We start from the raw sequence: 9,005 nt of genomic DNA, 5'->3' as shown, positions 1-9,005 counted from the left end.
TCAGGAAAGTGTGTAGGAGAGTCCAGAGTGGAAGAGAATGGAGGCCAAAGACAGGTTAAGAGTCTATTATCATAGTTCAGAGGAAAGCCAAGAAGGGCCTGAACTAGTGGGAAAGGGAGTGAAGAGAGGAATGCAAAACACATTTTAGAGACAGAGTCTAAAGAATTTAACAAGGACTTAGCAAGTGATTGGATAATGGAGGATGAGGGAATGTGAGGAGTCAAAAGTCACATAGAGGTTTCAATCCTTCGGGACTGGGAGAATGGTGATGACATCAACAGAAATAGAGAAGTCAAGGGGATAAGCCACTTTGGGAGGGAAGATGACAAGTTTGGTTTTAGACATGTTGAAAACTCGTCATGAGATATCCAGAGGGAGACATCTAAGACAATTGTTAATGTTGAACTGGTGCTCAAGAGATTGGCTCAGCTTATGAATATGCGTGTATGTGAGTGTGTGTGTGTGTGTGTGTGTGTGTGTGTGTGTGTGTGCATGCATGTGTGTGTGTGTGTGGGGGGAAGACAGAGACAAACAGATAGTGTGATAAAGACAGAGAGAGAGAAAGAGAGGGACACAGAAAAAAACAGACATAGGAAGCCTGACACATGGATATTGAATCCAAAAAAGTGTCAAGGGAGCACAGGGAATTGTTTATGCCCAGACTAGTTTTGGTCACTGAAAAATTACAAACTGAATGTTCAAATTTGTGAATTTAGACCAATCCTAGGAACTTAAAAAAGTTAAAAATATGATAGAAAGTTACCATTTATGACACAAAATGTTTAATGTCTTTATTGTAGATGAAGGTATTCTCCTATTAGCACAATTTTATTTATCTCTACCTCCCTTGTAATCATGGACTATCTCCTTAAAAGCAGTGTCAGATTAAAGGAGCAGCAGGAGTAAGAGATAAATGTTTCCTTGGTGCCTGCCTGTCCACAACTTTTAGACAACTAAACACAAAATTGGATAGCTGCCTATCCTATGCCAGTATGTAATCAAAGCCCCACTTTAACAGGATTGTCCCCTTGTTTCTCTATGTCCCAGGACAGCTTTTGGGGGCAATTTTCTATTTTTTCCCTAAAAGTTAAAACAGAAACAGGATCATTCAAATCACTGGTTTTGTATTGCTTTGTGTGAGGCAAGACTAGAAAATCCCTCCCACCTGTTAAGCAGAAGGATTATAAGGGTAACTCCCTGGGAAATTGGAGAACAGGGCCAGTGTGAATGTGGAGAAATGACCTAAGACAACACTGGTGTTAGGTGCTAGAAGATTCAATGTGGAGCTGGCCAGTCTGGTAGAATTGTAGGATCATGAGATGTAGGTGAATTAATCTACATGTACTTATTAAGTGATTACTATCTGCCAGATACTGTACTAAGAATTAGGGATGTTAAAGACAAGCAAGAAAAGGCATTCTATGCCCTGAAGTTCCTTTTATTCTAATGAGGGGAAGAAACACATAAAGGGAAAGTAGACGGGGAAGGTATGCATGGTACGATATGGTCTACAAATGGTCAGAAATTGACATGGAAGCAAGATAAATGGAGAGCCCACAAATCAGAGCCTGAGATCTTAGAGGAGAGAATGCAAAGTTGAGGATGAAGTAGGAGAGGGATGAGGAAAATGGGGAAGATGACCAGAATGGAGGTAGAGTGGCATAGAAATGTCTGGGATCCATAATGATACCTTAGAGATCAGCTAGTCCAGCCCTAACATGTCACAAATGGAGTATAAATGAACTCTGTGTGGGAGTGGTTTTTCTGTCTCATAATGGTGTCTGAAAAATTTTAGGGATAGGTGCATAAAGAAGAGAAGGGAGAAATGAGGTATAGGAGGTGAAATAAAGGGGATGATCTGTATTTTGCTTTCTCCTTTTGGAGAGAAGTTACTTCTCTGAAAAAAAAAACAGGGAGAATAGTAAAAAGGGACAGACAACATGATTAGGGCTTTGATGGCTCTAAGGATTCAGTTAGAAAAGAGATGGGGGTGGGGTTGGAGGGAGAAAAGGATTCATGGCTGAGTACAAGAGCATTTGAATAAGTGAATGAAAGCATTTATCAAGTGCATAGAAGCTGAATGGTGGACATTTAAAATGTTTACTTCTTTAAACCTCCACAAAGTCCTATTCCAGTGCTTCATCCTAGCCAGGAAGTGAGTATAGTTCTCAAAGGTCATGGCAGTGAAGTGCAAGCTCTATATAACATTTTCTTGGGTATCTCCTTTTCAAGGATCAGCTTAGATAAATATAGAGGAGCTCATCACAGTTGGTAACTTTTTTTTTTTGGCAATGCAACCCATAACTAAAAAGCAAAATCAAAATAGTGCTGAGTTTTAACCCTTTCTGACCCCTTTTAGCTTCTGTTGTGACAATGGCCGAGTAGAGAAAAAGAATCATGCGATTTTGATTATTGTAAATTAATAATTGTAAACTACTTAGCACAGTACCTGACACATAGTGAGCTTTCTATAAAAAAAATCATCTCTTTTTATTATTTCAAAGTATAAGAATGAACTTAGCTGTTGGTTTTATAAATATGTCATCTTGTTCAAAGACTAAATGAACAGACATTCTCCTAGAGGAATTAAACCTTATCAGTTTTGACAGTTTTGCTATAAACATAACCAGAGGATATATAGAAGTTACACCTAAATGGAACTATGACTCAGAGATCCTCCTTTGTGAGACAAAGAGGAATTGGTGTAGTTACCTTTTTCATGTATCCAAAGGCAATAAGAAACATGATTTCATTTAACTTTTAATCATCTTATATTGAATTGTTCGTTATTAGTATTTGCTGACTACCACGGAAATAATTGCAGTTTATGCTCCAAATTAACCCAACACATATTTTGATATTCTGATTTCAATACAACATTAGGCATAGGTGTTAGTGGTGAAAAATATCTTTCAAAGTATGGTTCAGGAATGAAGAATGAGAGAAACCAAAGAGCTGAAGATTACAAAGTAGCTTCACAACAATCTATACATTATGGATGCTTTTCTTTGCAAAAGAATTGGAAGGCATTGGATAACATGAGCAATGAAATTATATTTAACAACATGAAATTACTAGTTAGAGATGTTGGATTCACTCATGAATTGGCTATCAGTGTACAGTAACACCATCAATAGAGTAACTATTAAAATTAATATGGCATGCAATTAAAATCACTCCATCTTGATATATTTAAAGAAGTTGACAACCAAAAAAAAGGAAAATGAATGAACAAAATGACACTGAAAGTGATCACAACATTTTCATACCGAAGTTTAACAGATGTAAATTAATTGTTATAATGAGAACAAATGGTCCTAAAAAGCCACACTTGTTGGCAAAATAGAATCTATTTGACAAGTGAAGGGATATGGTAGTCAATGGCAACACTTGTTTAAAACAAAATCATTTGTAAAATCTTGCAGAGAAGGATGTTAGAAGATTATGTGTTTCATAAAACAGGTAGAAATATGGGTGGGGGAAAATACCTTAAAGAAGGCTTAGTGAAAGACCCAACTAAGTAGATTCATCTCAATGGCACTTATGAATGAACCCAATAGGAAGACAATGAACAGATGAAAAATGAAAAAGATATATGAAGATTTTTAAAAGAATAACAACCTCTCTTCAATATTTAGGAAAGTATTTTAACTCTAACATAACAGTCCCAGAAATGTTTATTAAGGAAATGGTGATAACATTGAGTAAAACTGAGGTGGAACATTAACTGAACTAAACCAAGTAGAGAAGTTGCCCATGCTGGAGATGATACACTTTTGAGAACACTAAGCTATCAATTCTCAAGGTCTATAAAGGAGAAGAAATATCAAAGTTGCAAAAAACTTTTCAGATTTCCAAAAAAGTAAATGAAAAGAATAACTACCAGGCTGCCTTTTGGGCCATCACCAACAAATGAAGGACTAGACATTACCTTTCAAACCTCTCCAAAATAGGTGAAAGATTTCAGCTGTCTTCACAGTCTAGGACACCAAGAATCCTAACAAGATATCAATTTGATGAACAACAGAGAATGATGTTCAGGGTTACCCTAATGGGTCATTCAGTAACCTACTATCCATTTCCTAACACTGTCTGGCAAGGCTGCCCAAACTGACCCAAAGGTTTGAAATAGAAACCAACTCTTTCTGTATCCTTCCTCCAAGTGCCATGGAAAACCGAAAGTCAGAAGATTATTTCAGGCATGATAGCAATGTGGCAGTGATCTGTTTTGGAACAGAGGTCAGCCAGACAACTGAGGATTAGAGGGAACTTGGGCAAGAAAAATTTGTGGCTGTGTGACACTCCACTAATCCTGAGGGAAAGAGCCCAACAACCAACTAGGGAGAGTCCTATGCTCCGAGAAATCACTTGGGATAGAGATTGAGGCCAGTGAAATGTCAATTGCCAAATTTGGGATGAGGCTGAGATAGCTTTGATATCTAGCCCCTGATCATCAAAGGGAAGGAGTCAGGAAGTCAATAATAGGGAATATAATGAAAAAGAAAAGACTGAAATTATTAAAAGATCTCAGGAGGAAGAAACCTCAGTTAAAAAATTTGAACATTAGCTTATTAACTGATATAGAAAATGTTAATAAAAGAAGGAAATGTTGTCTCCAGATAAGCTAAAAGAATCTAGACATTAATGAATAACTTCTGCAAGATAAAGTAAAAGAATCAGTACCTGAAGAGGCAAAGGAGTTCTATTATCTCTCAAAAGATAATAAAACCATAATAACATGTTCTTGAGTTGTTTAAAAAGAGAAATAATTGTTGTAAAAGTGGAATTTATGGCCTGCATAACAGAAATAATTAGCAAGAAAGAAAAATTTGAATCCAATTCTCATCAAAAAAGAAAATAAGTGATAGGGAATGCAAAGAAACTAAAGTGAGGGACAACCTGGAAGAAAAGCAAAAGCAATAACATTAAAAGAAAATATGATTTTCATACAAACAATACATATTCATTTCAAAGACTGGATACATAGAGACAACTTAAGGAACAGACAGGTGTCCCAGAAGTACCCAATTTAAAAAGAAAAAGACTGAACACAATAACGCAAAAGAAATAAAATAATAGAAAACTTCCCAGAACTTCTGAACCCAGAATACAAAGCACCAATTGCAAGAATCTATAGATTCCCTCTGGGGTGGGTGGAGGAAAGGAAATATGTTGCAAACTCTGAGACACATAGTAGATAAATTCAATGATTCTAATGATAACAAATTATGCAACTGAGCAGGAAAATATACTGGGGCTTAATGCAACCAGCACAATACCATTGAAAACAGAAATATCTGAAGAACTAAGCTGGCCACAAGATGATATCTTTATTGGATCTCTTCCAGAACTTGATCTCTTTACTGGATCCACTCCAGCACAATGGGAAAAGCTTTTTCAAGAGCAACCTCTCCCTTTTTAAAGTCTTACCTGAGGTTTATGATCAAAAACTCATTTGTAATATTATTTGTGTTGTGATATCATTCAAGGAATCTTGAATGGTTTTGATGTATTTTGGGGACACACCTTGTTGGAAGAGAACCTTTAGAGCTTTAGAACCCATGGCTATTTGATGAAGCCTATAAACATTTTCTCAGAATATTTGTAAAGGCATAAAATAACATACATGTGATTGCAAATAAAACTATTTATGTTAAAATTCATTATCAAAATATTTTTATATATATTAAGTTATCAAAATATTTTCTAACAAACAAGTCCCCAGACACTAAATTAAAAACTCTTGCTTAAAAGTGATGTTTTATTATGTCAAATAAAATGTGATTTCATAATTCGCAAATAAGCAACCTGAGTAGATCTTACATTTTTTATGTCTTTCAGTCTCAGATTTAATTTATGAAATTATTGCTTACTATAAGAAATTGATTCAGAAGACCAAAATAGCCACAAATACCCTGCCCTATCAAAAAAAGTATCTTCAATGAATATGGAAAATTAGACAATATTCCTTGAAATAAAAGAGATAACTGTTTTGAATGATCACCAGCAGTGAGGTATGAAGCCATGACATGTGTTCTTACAAAAGTTATTCAACAACATCATGAAAGATGTCTAGCCCAGAGTTCTTTAGCTGCTCCTTTTTCTGAATGATGTGCTAATTTTATCTAGTTAAGTCTTGGAGTATTCAGAGACTCCTAAATGAAATCTATAATTGCTTAAAAGAGTTTGGCCTAGCTATCCAATTTTTAAATTATTATCATTTATTTTTATCAGTGACTTGGATAAAAGCATAGATGTCATTCTCATTATATGTGCAGATGACACATTTGAGATAGCTAAGGAGTACTAGATGATAGGGCCTGTGTTGCAAAGAGGCCAGTATTAGTTGGATGTCCTGCAAAAGTTTTGTAAGGAACTTTTAGAGTTGACCAAAAGTAGAATGGTAAATTCTCTCTCACAGAGGTATTTAGAACACAATCTGGGTGAACATTTTTCTAGCATGTTACAGTGGAGATTGCTTTTGGGTATGTGTTGTCCTGGGTACTTGTGGAGGTGCTTTGTTTACAGTGATTGTGTGACCAAAAAGGAAAAAAAATAAATGCATGAAAATTGTGTATTGTCCAGACTCAGACACACAGTCTCCTTTATCAGTAGTTAGTTGATAGCTAAAAATATAGATAAATGAATGCATATATCAGTGTGTATGTACACATATATATATTTACTATACAGTGTTCCCAAGATGTATAATAATATATATTCATATACATTTATATATTATATACATTTAAGTTTATAAACTTAAATGTGTGTGTGTATGTGTGTGTGTGTGTGTATGCACAAACACACTGCCTCACTGATGGATTTTAGAGTCAGAAAACCCCAACTTCAAATTCTGCCCCAAACATTTACTTAGTTGTGTGACCCTGGGGAAATCACTTAAATTCTTTCAGTCTCATTTTCCTTAACTGTAAAATGGCATTGTGCGAATCAAGTTATATAAAGTGCTTTAGGAACCTGATAAAATCATCACCACCACCATCATCATCATTGTCATCATTAAATTGATAATTATTTGGACCAAGGAATTAAACAGCAGGAAGAGAGTGGGCTGGCTGACTTTTTGGAAATGTTCTTTTAATGATCCCAATTTATTTCCTGAAACAAAGGCTTCTTTTTTTCTTTTTGATATCAATATCCTCTGGTGATGTTGCATGGCTGAGTCACAGAACCATTTCTGAAGAACTGAAATTGAGAATATTTCAAGGGGAAATTGTCCATGTTGGGCATCAGCAGGCTACAGTGCAAGAAATACAGGGAATTATGAAAGGAAATCTTCAAAAAGAACTCAAGGAACCATGGCTGATGGACTTTTGGGAGGGCTTGAATATAAATTGAAAGTGGGTTGGGGTGAGGGGTATGAACAGATTAAATTGCATTCTGCATCCTTGGAGGAATTACCTATAACAATGATATAGGAGGTACATTAGAGTATGGAAGGACTTCTTTAAGCAAATGTTTAAAATGTTCTTCAATAAAATCCTGAAATATTCTAACAGATTGATAAAATATTCATAAGAGTATATATTTAGAATTGGAAAGAAGCATAGAGATTTTCTACTCCAACCCCATCATTTTATAGATGATGAAATTGAGACCCAGAGAAGGGATATGACTTGCCCAAGGTCACATACTTAATAAATAGCAAAGACAGTATTAACATCTATATCCTCTGCCTCAAAATCCAAGGCTTTTACCTCTCCCACAAGCCTAACTATTCAATTTTATTATTGAAAATTTGCATTTTCATTGAAAATATATTTGTTACTAAAGTGTGTGAGCATTTTATTGAAACCTCTTCAATAAGCCTACAATTTTCAGCCTCAGAAATTATTTTCCTTTTATGTGATTCACCTCTAAGGGATCATTTGTTTGTTTTTTTAAAGGGGAAAAATGACTCACTTAATTCACCTCTTTAATTCTTATGTGAAGTCCTATTTGCTATGTTCCTGTCCCTGGTGGTTCTGAAATGGGTTCTGCAACCTTCATCACTCACAGATATGAGCCTACCCAAAGAATAAATGAAAGGAACAGATGGTGTGACTGCATTGGGAAGGTTTTCTCAGGGCACTGATTGGCAGAACCAGCACTATAGGAAATTTCAAAGTTCACCAAATGTGGCATTCCTAGACTCAGTTTTGCTGCCTGGGTGGCAGATCCTCACCCTCTGCATTCCTTCCCCCACTCCAGCCCCTCCAGTTTCCTTATGCTCTGTTCATTCTGTCCATTGTCACAAATACCCTTGAGGGAAGAATAATATAATCAGATGGATAAGAATCAGAGAACACAGAGTATTAAGACTGGGAGGGACCTACCTTATAGACTATCAAATCCAGGCCATTCCTTTTATAGGTGGGAGAGAAAGCACTACTAGTGCTAGGGTTCCCATCTCCTGTACCATTTTCCTTTCCACTATAATAGAGTCATTTCATTTATAAGGAAAAGCCTTAAACTGTTAGGAACTTCCTGAAGCATTTGTATTTGAGCAGGTTACAAAGCCTTAAGGTACAAGAGAGAATAGCTAATTTGGAATTTTCCAGGATCAGAAAGCTGGCAGGTCTCATGTTTCTTATACAGGTGTGTCTCTGATATCTCACTGAATTGGCTGTGCATACTTTGCCCGCTGAAGAGCCAATGAGAAACAGGGAAAGAAGGGCTGGACTTGAAATCAGAGGTGATTTTTGCTATGGCCACTTTCTCCTCTGTGACTTTTGAATAAGTCACTTCACTAATGTGAGTCTCACTTTCCTTAGCTGTAAAATAAGCTGATAGAAGTAGATGCCTTCTAAGGCCCCTTCTAGCACTAATCTGTGAAGATTTGCCATTTGGGCAAGTTGATTAGTGGTCCTGTGATTGCTTCTGACCCTCCTAACTCCCCACAATGACATTTGCAGAGGTATATGATAATCCATCCCTACTGGCTGATTATTTTTTTTTCTTTAAAAAATGTCTTCTTTTCATTTAACAAACATTTATTATATTTT

The sequence above is a fragment of the Trichosurus vulpecula genome, chromosome 6, assembly GCF_011100635.1.
Source record: "Trichosurus vulpecula isolate mTriVul1 chromosome 6, mTriVul1.pri, whole genome shotgun sequence".
Lineage (NCBI taxonomy): Eukaryota > Metazoa > Chordata > Mammalia > Diprotodontia > Phalangeridae > Trichosurus > Trichosurus vulpecula.
The sequence above is the reverse complement of the archived record's forward strand: the minus strand, read 5'-3'. Positions refer to the sequence as shown.